The sequence below is a fragment of the Phasianus colchicus genome, chromosome 14 (genome assembly GCF_987193195.1).
Source record: "Phasianus colchicus chromosome 14, bPhaCol1.hap1.1, whole genome shotgun sequence".
NCBI classification, from domain to species: Eukaryota; Metazoa; Chordata; class Aves; order Galliformes; family Phasianidae; genus Phasianus; species Phasianus colchicus.
In genome coordinates this window covers 9,883,582-9,895,921 of record NC_143449.1, presented here as the reverse complement: position 1 = coordinate 9,895,921, position 12,340 = coordinate 9,883,582, and the positions used below count along the sequence as shown (strand labels likewise).

At 38.7% G+C, this 12,340-nt stretch overlaps 1 long non-coding RNA gene across 1 annotated transcript in view; it reads right to left on the bottom strand.

Moving 5' to 3' along the window:
- Positions 1-6,768, bottom strand: part of LOC149916007 (uncharacterized) — a 202,101-nt gene extending 195,333 nt beyond the window's left edge. The window contains exon 1 of the long non-coding RNA XR_016470996.1: positions 6,129-6,768. This is a non-coding gene — a long non-coding RNA (uncharacterized LOC149916007). The remainder of the gene's footprint in view (positions 1-6,128) is intronic.
- Positions 6,769-12,340: the final 5,572 nt, after the last annotated feature.

The window sequence follows — 12,340 nt, the reverse complement described above, 5'->3', positions numbered from 1 at the left end:
TCAAAATCTGTAACTCTCCCAAAATCGCATTAATAATAGAGGTTTCTCAAATATACTGATTAGCAAATGGAACTATTAATCTTGGTAGCTGTCAGCATATACTTCACCTATGATTTAGCAGTCAGAGAGAGGCCGACCCAGACTTGCTTTCTAAGCAACCTTGCTGCTATTCTACACTTAGCTTTAAGGAATTTTTTTCTCCCAAAACTGATTCTTTAAAATAAAATGCCTCAAATATTCCAATGAAATAATCTCATAGGAACTAAATAGAGCAGAACAGCTTCAATAGCATTACATTACTGCTGTTCTCAGAACATAAAACTAATCATAAGTTGGCTAAATTAGAACATGGTCAACCTGACACTATTAAGAAAAGGCATCTTCTACAAATGGACTCTCTCACAACAAGCAACTTGATCTAAGAGAAGTATTTAACAATTAAGATAACCCTGAGTAATAACTCAAATTCAGAAAAAGAAAGACTGAAGTTAAGCTAAGGAAAATTACTGTATTTGACCAGGTTAAGAAATGGGAAAAATTGATATGTATATTTCTATATCTTACTATCAGCTTTTTTTCTCTACTGATCGTGACTGGTAAAAGTAGTAGCCTTGACTTCGTAGGTCATTTGGCAAAGGATCACAGAGAAAATTTACTGTCTGAAAGGATAAAATGTACAAACAAAATCTTAAAATGGAATTATTATGAGTGTACAGTTTTGATGCTTTTTCTCCCAGGAACACATTTTGTCTATTTCCTAAGGAATGGATCCATAGTTCTTCATTTTGCTCTTTTTTAATTATAACATCTGTATTGATTTGAATACGTCTGATTTTAGTCGCACTGGTTAAACAGAGTATTATGCAAAAAATTCTGATCAGCATTCTTCCATTCATAAAGTTACATTTCATTAACTTGCTTGCTAATCACAAAAGCTCATTAAATAACACTTCAAAATAAGTTTGCAATATTTGTAGTTCAGTATCATTAATGATGTGTGCTGTAAGTAATCATACTTTGTGGCACTACTCAGGCAACATAAAAAGTGACACCAACAAGGACTCTCTGTAAACAATTTGACCACAATCATGCAAAATAACTGATTCATACGCTACTTCCCACAAAGAGCTTTCTTTGCACACACATTTGGACAACGGAGCTCTTTAGAAGATCTCTATTCTGCACAAATACCTGCAGGGAAAGAAAACAATACTCATTTGTTCTCCTAAATCCAACTGCAGTTTGGTAGAATGTTTGGAGATTGAAAGCTGGATAAACATGGCAAAAAATTCTCTAACAGTATCCGAAAATGCATCTAGTAAAAACAACCCTAGTCACCTAAATAAAAGGAATAAAACATACAGAGCACAAAGATTTCAACATGAAAAAAAAATATATCCTTCACAGGATACTAAGATAAGTGTTGGGAAAAAAACTGAACTAAAGTAAAAATCTAAGATACGGCAGATTACCTGTGAGGTACAAAACATGTTTTGGAATTCTTCATCCTAAATCAGAAAACACTTTCCATTCAGTCTGCTCCAACACCACTGTTTACTTTTACACTCTTCTGAAATGACAGTGCCCACCTGAGGTTTTGCCTGCCCTGAGGACTCATTGATTTATTAACTCTGTACAGAATGATCATCATGGTCTTACTCATTCTGGTCACGCTGCCCTTTGCCTAAGATAGAGGAAGAGCATGATTTTGGCTGCAGTTAAGCTCATTATTGTACAACCTATGACATTATGGTCAATGAATAGGCTAAGTTTCAGCTCACATGGTGTTCCTTCTAATTACTTTCTTGTAATAGTTTCAGGCTAACTTTTTAAAACATTTTCCTGTTTCAAGTACAAACACTGTATTAGCAGGAGTAGGGGAAGGTCAGGTCATGTTAAGCTGTAGAAAATGAATTAATAATTCAGAGAAAAGCAGCCAGAATTTACCCAGGTCCACGTCAGATATTCCACTAATGTTTTTAATACTCACTACACAGCATTACTTGGATTTCACACAGTGCTTTTCAGTTAAAAAAGTCTTTTTTTGCTCTATCAGCATGGGCAACGAGACTTTTAGAAAGTTTCTTCTTCCTTGCTTACCCAGCTGTCAACCTCATTGTTCTGGTATGCAAAAGTCTCCCAGTTTCTAGCCAGTTCATATGAACAGATTAGCTTCAGGGGCAATAATTTCTTTGCTAAGCTCTCTTCCATTCTCTGGTACCCTGAAGAAATACTTCCTTGTCCTATTTAAATATACATATATAAATCATAGCAAAAAGTCTCCTTTCTCCTGAAATTCGTATGAACTCTGTATCCCTGCTTCATTCTCTATTCATCACTCCTCAGCATGAGTGACTGGAACTTGCACAGTACCCAGATTAGATCAGTAATTTTCTGGTAATGCTCAGCTGTAACTCACTTTATGCTTAAGCAATAGCAATAAATTAACACAGGAAATTTCACTACGTTTGTTCCAACTATAGGCTGAGTAGGAATCAACACAGACTTACAATTCACACCCTATAATATAATTTATTTTTATGTTAATTACTCATATCATAGCAGGCAAACACTACACGCAGTTGGATAAAGAGACATTTCAAAATTGCAAGGGCTGCTCCAAAAGTAATGCCTCCTATTTTATTATGTCTGCACACAACATCAGAGATGAGTGTTGCTGGGACAGCAGCAGAAGTTAAACCTTCCCACCAATATCCCACTTTGTTGCCATGTGACAGATGTCAGCAGAGGGGCAGTCTGACAAGGGAAGTGTGTGTGTATAAAGTCAAGTTGTGTGACTGAATTCCTCCATTCAGAATAAAATTACAACTCTTGCCACTCATCAAGGTTTTCTGGACATTAATGGAGACCAAACATTGCACATGTGCACAGTGAGACAGTGGATGGAGTGTTTCAGTAGTGCTGACAACAACAGTGGGTCATCTCCATTAGCACAGAACATTATGTGAGAGGCTTCTGTTCATCACTAGCAAAAATGCATAGCTGATGGTGATGACTGTCTTGAAAAATTGTTTTGTAGCTGAGAACTTAGATTAAATCATGTTATCGCACTCTGTATCTGTTGTGGTTTCTGTGGAAGTAAATAGGAGGTATTACTTTTTGAGAAACCCATGCACTATGCACCAATGAGACTACTATTAAGAGACTAATTGGGATGAAGTTTTTCCATCAGTTTCATGTGAATTATTAAAAATATTAAGTACAGAGTTTAATAAAATAAATCTTTCTTGAATTTTAGCTGTACAATGCTGACAGAATATTTTGTAAATAATTCAATAAATTAATAAATAATTAAAATAAATAATTTGTTGCACCAAGATATAAAACACTTATTTGTGAACACCTAGAACTAGAACTGCTGGGAATACATCAAAAAAAGTAAGTTGGCATATGGTATTCAACCGATGCTAAGACATTTCACAAGGAAGTCATCTGTTTCGTCTGATACTAGAAATGCAAAGTGGCAAAGGCAAAGTCAAATTCCCATCCTGGCCAGTGAGTGACTGCAATGGAATAATGCCCTCATTTTAGTAGAGCAAAAGACCTAACCTAGCTTTGCCATGCTACAGACCTATATCCTAATTAGTAAGCAAAAAATAGTAAGAAAATGTTTATTTTTTTCTAATAGAGTGAAAACGTGCCTTCATTTCAAAGTTTTGTCATCACGGAATCATAAATCTACAACGCAGAGCTGCCATATTGTAAGCAGCATGAAATTTTATGCATGAATGAAAATTCTTTCTCCCTCTTCTTCCAAATATCTCACATCTTTAGTATTATTGAAGTCTAATGATATATATTAGAAAGATTTGTCTAATAGATCCTCCTTATAACTTACGAACAATCAACTACATTACATAAGTTATAATTAGTAGTGTCAAAAATAACTGCATAGTAAAGACATTGATACTATTCTTAATGTTTACAGCACTTAAAGATGATCGTGGAAACAGTAGCAATGAGAGGTTTAAGTTTGGCATAAAGTTATCAGGGCTTAGTTAGCAAATTAAGGTTTCCTTATGTAAGTCGTCTTATAATTGAATTGGAGGTATGAAGTTGAGTATGAATAATGTTTGAGAAGTCAGTATTAACACTAATTTGCTATTCATATTTTCTGGTGAATGACAACCCACAACTTCAACAATTTCAATTCAGTGAAAACAAGAATGCATGCCTCCACGTAAAAGATGCCACCGGGAATCTCTCTGATCTGATAAAAACATGAAGTCCTACAATACAGTACAAGTCTAGTACAGACGATATCATACAAATTGTACATCTGAAAATCAACATGCATATAACACATTACTGATATGTGCCATTTTGAATAAAGCTCTTTTAAAATACTGCATTGCAACAAGCAAGACAGCTGACAGCATTAAATATTATTAGTATGATAACTCTATCTTTAAAAGGTATTTCAGATTGTGTTATTTTATAACTGAGGGTAAGAAGGAGAAGTTAATATTAGCTGACAATTAAATAAGATATCAATATAGCCATTTCCTGCATATTTGCTCTAGCTTATAAAGTAAAACTAAAAGCTGCATTAAATAGCTAAAATGGAAGACCTCCTGCCTATGTGATACGTTATTCCAAGCATTCTTCTCAGAAGTTATTCCAAGTGTTCATCTCAGAATTAAAACGGGGGTGGAGGATTAAAGCAAAGAGAATACAAAATATAGACACTTTCATAAATCAGAGTAATGATACAGTAATGATTCAGTGCAGTGTATGATATTACTTCCTAAGTTTCAATTTTTCCTACCTTCACAAAGAGAAAAACCATGGTTCCAATACTAATGTGGGAATTAGAGCATTTTGTTTTTATACAAAATAAATGTAAATGTGCTCCTGAATACCTGTTATGTTTTCTTTTTAAATAACAATGACAGGGAGGAGTTAAGAGACGATGTGGAATAGTGACACAACCAAGAACTAACATGTTCATAGAGAGCACAGGAATAATTTCTCTACATCACATTAAATGCAAGTCAAGGTCAAATTAACATTTAAGTTTGAGTGATTCACACACCATGAATAATTTATTTAATATGTAGTGTTTTTTCCTTAGTTGTTACAAAAATGCACAAGCAATTGTTTCCACATGTCATATTTGCATTTGTCATACTGGTTTTAAAGCACCACACACTGCCTATAATCTTCATAAATGTTATGTTTCTTATCTCGTGGTTATTAGTCAAATAACGGATGCTGTTATTCACAGCCTGATTAGATACATGCAGAAACACTCCCAGGATGAGCTCCTGTATTTTTTAAGTTTTCTTTTGGCTAGCTTGTTTTTGTAAGCCAAAAATTCACCTTGCAAAACATTCAAGCTAATAAAACTCAGTACTTTAAGTAGCCACCAAAGCAAATAAGAAAGAAATTGAGCACCACTAAAGGGCAACATTAAATAACAATTTAAAAAGTATAAGCTTTATTAAGGAAGCAATAACCTAAGGTACAGTATTAAATTCCCCAATATTCAGAAATACAAAAATTCAGAAATAAAGCCTACAATATATCAGTTAATTTGCCTGACTTTGACTCCCCCCTCCTGCCTTGAAGGTTGCACGCTAGATTAAAAAAATGAGCCAAAAGCAATTTGTTACCCAAGGCTAATAGCAAGTACATTACATAGCCTGAACAGGTGTTCATAAAATATTAGACAGCTAGGCAGTCACCAACTGCTTGAAAGTTTAACAAGAGCAAGTGCTAAATTCTGCACCTAGAACAGGGCAGCCCTAGAAGTTCACACAGGCTGAGGAACAAGAAGTTGAAAAACAGCCCTACGGAAAAGGGCTGGGGGTTCTGTTTAACAACAACCTCAATACATGGCAACAGTTTGTCCTGGCAGTCAGAAGGGCATACCAAATCATCTGGCTTTATTTATTTTCTAACCTAAACTGCTGAGCCAGAGTAGCAACCACTTAGAATCATAAAGCCTAGAAAAGACCTCTATAATGATCCAGGCCAACAGTCTACCTGCTATAAATATAGCCCAGTAAAAACCAGCAATAGTAGATATGGCTGCTTTAAACCAGCTCAGGATCACCCACAAAAGACTGAGATAAAAAGCTGATAATAAAGGAGGAATTACTTACCCCTCTCTAAGGGCAAAGGCTTGCCAAACACGCCAGAGTACAAAATCTCCAAATAAAGAACTTTCACCTACAGCAGCCAGCCCTCAAATAAAGTAGGTGGAAGAGTGGAGCCTGGTCACACAGGTGAATTGATTCCAGCTCCCAGGGCTGCCTTCACCTGGTGCTCAGTCACTGGTTCAGGCTGTAAATTAATAGCTCCTGTGCATGCCCACTAAATCATGTCCCTGAGCACCACATGTCCACAGTTCTTGGATGCCTTTAGGGACAGTGACTCCACCACCTCCCTATACAGCCTGTACTGCTTATTTCTTTGTATTCCTTGTACATTCCATTGAAACACGAAGAACTACATCTCCTGTGTGAGAAGGGGAACAGGTAAACCTACTTCTGTCAGGTTCCTGCCATATCCAGGTTCCCATCTGCTGCTTCTCTCCTGTGACTGCAGCCTCCAAGGCCCTGAAGCGCCTGCTGTTTTACACAGGTGTTTCTCAGGTAATGCTCAGAGCTCTTGTCCAGGCAAATCAAAAATCGATGTTCAACTGTGCAGTAGAGGGCAGGCTGGGTCTTTGGTGTGGGGAGAAGACAGTAAGCAGCTTTTTAGCAAACAATAATTTCTCTTAAGGAATTTTCCTATTTCAGCAGCAAACTAAGGAGAATTTTTTTTTTTTTTTTTTAAGGTAATATTATGGCCTTTCTGGCAGTCATGTGGGCAGCATTAGTTAATTAGAGCCCCTCCAGCAACTGCAGCACTAATTTTTATCTGGTGGAGCTGGCCTGCCCGTTATGAGCAGCTGTGTGGTGAGATCTTTCCCTTAGCACAGCCTGTAGTGGCAGCTGCGCCTGCTTTGGGGCCTACAGATGGTTAACCTTGGAAGCAGATGGGCAAAGCCCAACCTGTGTTATTTTCTGGTAAAGTTCTCCCTTTGGATGAGCCTCAAGTCTCTGTGAGGTGTGGTAAGATGGTGGGGAAAAGCCAGGCTCCTGAAAACCAGCACAGGATGAGAGCTGTGTGGTGATGAAATCATGAAGCTTGAGTGCCTCCTGGCTGTACTTCTGCTAATGGTAAAGTTGAGAAATACTTCATAAATCTGAGTTGCTGGCATGCTTTGATATAGCTGATGGTGGTGGCTTTGAGGAGATGTGAAGGTACTGTTAGCCTTGTTTCTGGAACTGCCTCTTGAGAATATGTAAGCCCTGTAAATTTATGAATCTATTTATCTACAACATTAGGTGGGTAAATTACTGTTGGACTGGATGATATTAAATGTCTTTTCCTGTCTTAGGGCAGGAAATAAATCTACAAGAGCATTAATGTTATTATTTAACACTATCTAAATACTGTTAATTTGAGAATTGTGGCTAATTATTTTTGTTATTGTGCTGATGGAAGAAAACAGTATGTAGAAACTCTCAGCCATGTTTTTTGTGAAATAGGTGGTCTGCAGTATATACAGTTTGCTGGTGGTCAGGCTGACTGCAGTGCTGTATCTGAATCCCAGGGAGGGGGTAGGAAGTGTTTTGATTATGTCTGGCTGATCCCTGTGTATTTTTTTTTTTTAATCCTGTTTCTCTTCCCCATGGGATGGATTATATGTGTGATTAACAAAACCAGAATTTGGACTAATATTCCTTAAGAAAAATCTTATTTTTGGTAAAGATCTGATGCTTTTCTTATACTTTCCCTCTGAGTTTCATCTATGTGAACTTCAGGTTTTTTATTTTTTTAATTTGGTACCTTAAGTCTGAAACTCACAAAGGCAAGTTATGGAAGTCCTCTGGCTTTTGGGACATAAAATTGAGCTAAAATTCATAACCCCTGTTTATAACTAGACAGCTGGTAGGGTTGTGTATGCAATTTCATGATGATTTTTTATTTGGTAAGTTTTACACATTACTCAAAGCACCCTGACCATCTTTACCTTGAAATCTTAAGTATTCTTCGTGTTCTTTTTGTCCCTATTTGTAAGCGCATAAAGGAAATAATTAGCTCCAGAATAAGTGTCCTTAAAAACAAAAGCACTGTTGGAAAATACTGGTGGTTTTTTTCTGGTGAATCTGAAAACACAAAAATATTTGTGATATTAATGGAAAGTTTATTATCCTTTTTATTGCTAATGATAAATTCTACTGTGTAACTTGTTCACTCTGAGATTTTTGGGCAATGCGGTCATTAGAAAACAAAAGAAGTATAAACAAAATGAATTTTCATGCTAAGAAAAGGAGAGATTCTCTGCCTTAAGGAAGAAAGTTTAGAACTGTATATTAAAGGCATGATTTAGCTTACCTGGTAATGTGAATAGCAAATATAGCATAAAAACAAATTCAGATACATCTAGAACATAATGTATGTGTTTGCAGATTAATATAAAAGTATCAGACCTCTGACTCTCATTATGCTAAGCTGTTTCATGTACCTTTTGGTAGTGTGTGCAAATGACTGATTTTCTGTAAAAAGAAATAAATATAGATTGTCTTATAGCTTGTAGACAACAATTAATTTTGGAACAACAGCAGATGTACTCAGATCCTGTGAGATAGATGGGTAGGTTTACAATCATTTAAAAGTACTTGTCTTGATGTGTTCAATTACTTCCTAAAATAATAATAAATTCTTATTAAAGCATATTAATATATATATATATACACACACAAATATTATCTGTCAAACATCTTTGAAAAAAACACTGAATTTTTCACTGCAGTATTCTTGCTTTCTGTTTTAATAACATACAGGCATCTTCATATTCCTGCTTTTGCTTTTGTTTTCTTTAATGCAGTGAAGAACTTTCTGGGTGTTAATTTGCACTGTTTGTTCTACCTGGTTCTATTTAGGTTTGTAAAAACAGTGCCTTCCTCTAGTTATGATAGTTGATTCTCTGTAAATGTGGAAATAAATGCCAATGCCTTTATGAAAATGTCCAGATGAGAACATACAATAACAGTGTTTGTCTTCTATTAGACATGACAGTGCTCGATTTTTTTGGTAGAACTGATGGTTTCACTACTAAATATTGTTGTAGCTCAGGCACAACTGCTGTAACACATGTTGAGTGCCTGTATCTGCTGTGCTGTTTTATACACACAGATCCAAACTCTGACCTCACATCAGTTGTACTTAAATAGAAAACCTCACTTCACTCACTCAGTAGAAGTTTTTAGTATCATTGAAAAAAAGGTTTGAGGAAATTGACAAGTTACATCTCAAAACTGCCACAGAAAACAATCACCAAGGACATAACTGAATTTGAGACCTCTGTCCTATGGTATATTAATCAAAGTCATCTCATTGCATGAGCAGCGAGGATGCTGCCTGCAGTTTTTTCCTCTTTTTTCTTTTTTTTTTTTTTTTGAGAAGAGGTTCATATTGCTGATGGAGTCAAAGCACATTATGAGCAATATCAGGGATTTTCCAGTGGAAACAAAAGCATTTTCATAGAATCATAGAATCACAAGGTTGGAAACCACCTATAAGATCATCTAGTCTTCACACTACCACTGCTACCACAAGCACTAAACCAGATCTCACAACTCCTTGTCCAGATGCTTCTTGAACGCTGCCAGAGATGGTGACTCCACCACCTCCCTTGACAGCCATTCCAGTGCCTGACCATTCTCTGAGAGAAACAGTTCTTCCTTAAGCCTAACCTAAATCTTTTCTGGTACAACTTGCAGCTGTTTCCCCGGGTCCTGTTCATTGCCTGGGAGAAGAGGCCAAACCCCTCTTTACCACAACCTCCCTTCAGGAAGTTGTAGAGTGCGATGAGGTCTCCCCTGAGCCTCCTCTTATCCAGACTAAACAATCCCAGCTCCCTCAGCCGCTCCTCATAGGACTTGTGCTCCAGACCCCTCACCAGTTTCGTTGCCCTTCTCTGGACATACTCCAGGTTCTCATTGTCTTTCCTGTAGTGAGGGGCCCAAAACAACGCAGTACTCGAGGTGCGGCCTCACCAGTGCTGAGTACAGGGGGATGATCACCTCCCTGCTCCTGCTGGCCACACTATTTCTAATGCAGGCCAGGATGCTGTTGGCTCTCTTGGCCACCTGGGCACACTGTAGGCTCATGTTCAGCCGAGCATTGACCAACACCCCCAGGTCCCTTTCCTCTTCACAGTCATCCAGACGCTCGTCCCCAAGCCCATAGCACTGCATGGGGTTGTTGTGGCCAAAGTGCAGGACCTGCCACTTGGCCTTGTTGAGCCTCATTCCGTTCACCCCAGCCTAGTGATCCAGCTTATCTAAGTCCCTCTGAAGGGCCTCCCTACCCTCAGGCAGATCAACACCACCTCCCAATTTGGTGTGACTTCCAGATCAGGGCATAAAATAACTCTTCAACATCAAAACAGTCTTTGATGTAAAGGGCCACACCACCACCCTTCTTTCCTTGTCTATCCCTTCTGAAGAGTTGTAACCATCTGTCACAGCACTCCAGTCCTGGGAGTGGTCCCACCATGTTTCAGTAATAGCAACAAGGTCATAATTAGCCTGACTCACAATTGCTTCCAACTCTTCCTGCTTGTTGCTCATGCTGTGTGGCATTGGTATAGATGCACTTCAGTCGAGTTGTCTGCCTCCCCCCCAAGCTTAATCATCATTCTCCTGGGCTCATCTCTTGTGGGGCCTGGTTTGTCCCCTTTCCCCTTCATAGCTAGTTTAAAGCTCTCTCTATAAGCCCCGCTAGCTTCTGTGCTAGTATTCGTTGCCCCCTTAGAGATAGGCAGGTTCCATGGACAGACAACAGGCCAGGGGCTGAGTAAACTGCCCCATGATCAAAGAATCCAAAGTTTCTGGCTCGACCCCAGCCTCCGAGCCAATTATTCATTGCTCGTTCTTTCCAATCCCGCTCAGTGTCCCTTACTGCCTTACTCCCTTACTGCCCCCCCCAGGGTATAGAGCAGAAGATCACTTGAGCTCCCGCTCCTTGAACGAAACGCCCTAAATGCCTGAAATCTTTTTTCATAGTTCGTAGATTTGTCTGAGCAATTTCATCACTGCCCACCTGAACTACAAGCAATGGAAAGTAGTCAGATGACCTGACCAGCTTAGGGAGTTTCCCAGTTATGTCCCTGACCCGAGCCCCAGGAAGGCAGCACACTTCCCGAGGGACCGGGTCAGGTCTGCATATGGGGCCCTCCGTTCCTCTAAGAAGGGAGTCACCCACCACGACCACCCTTCTTTCTTTCCTGTCGGAGGCAGTCTCAAGGCGCAGGGGTGACCGCCTCACCCTACACTCTCTCCTAGGCAGATCCTCCATCGCCTCTCCACTCACCTCCCCTTCTACCTCCAGCAACTGGAACCTGTTGCTTAGAGGGAGCTGGGGAAGCGGGCTAGGCAGGTGGGGGTATCTTCTGTAACACCGAGTAGGGGTTTTATAATGCTGTAAATAAGGCAGGCCAGAGAACACTTGCTGCTGTTTATATGCTGATCATAACTAGGGATATAAAGAGAAGAAGAAGAGTTCAGGGCTGTGCCTTGCTCCTTAGAACAGCTTCTAGTGATTTAACCATCTGTGCATCTGGCTCAGAGTAGGTATGTGGTTGCAACACAGCAGTATGCAAGTTCCAGGGCTATTGACTCCTCTGCCAAAGATACAGAACTTCTGGCCGTGTAGCAGGGAGTGTCTGATGTGGGGATGCATACGCTGATGTGTGTGATGCTTTGTGGCAGCAAATGATGCCAGGAATCTTTCATATAAATCTTGTGTCTTCAGCAGCCTGTATGGACCTCACAGGGAGAAATACAAGCTCAGAAGCCATTACTTTTGGAATGATTTCTTCTGCATGCACCTGGTGTGGAAGTAGCTCCAGCTAATCATTTTAGTAATTTATTCACATAATGGAGAGTTTAATTTGAAGGAACATGGAATCTTCTCATTTTACAGTCCCATGTGCAGTAGATGAAGGGAACCCAAAGGTAATGTTTCAGTGAGGAATTAAGTCTTTTTCAAATGGCGAAGATTCACAAAGTGACCAAGTGAGTCCTGATGTCAGTAGTGGAGCAAGCCTTACAGTTTTTCTAAAGGAGATAGTTTGTATTACGTTCAAAGATATGTATGTGGTGTGCTGCAAATTATAGTACTTTCTTTTTACGCAATTCAACTCTCCCAAACAAAAATCAGTGTATATTATACACAATAATTTCCATAAACATGCTCTTTGCAGTTATTTATGTTGATTTCATATTCTTTGTGCACTTTCTTCTTTATATACTTTTGA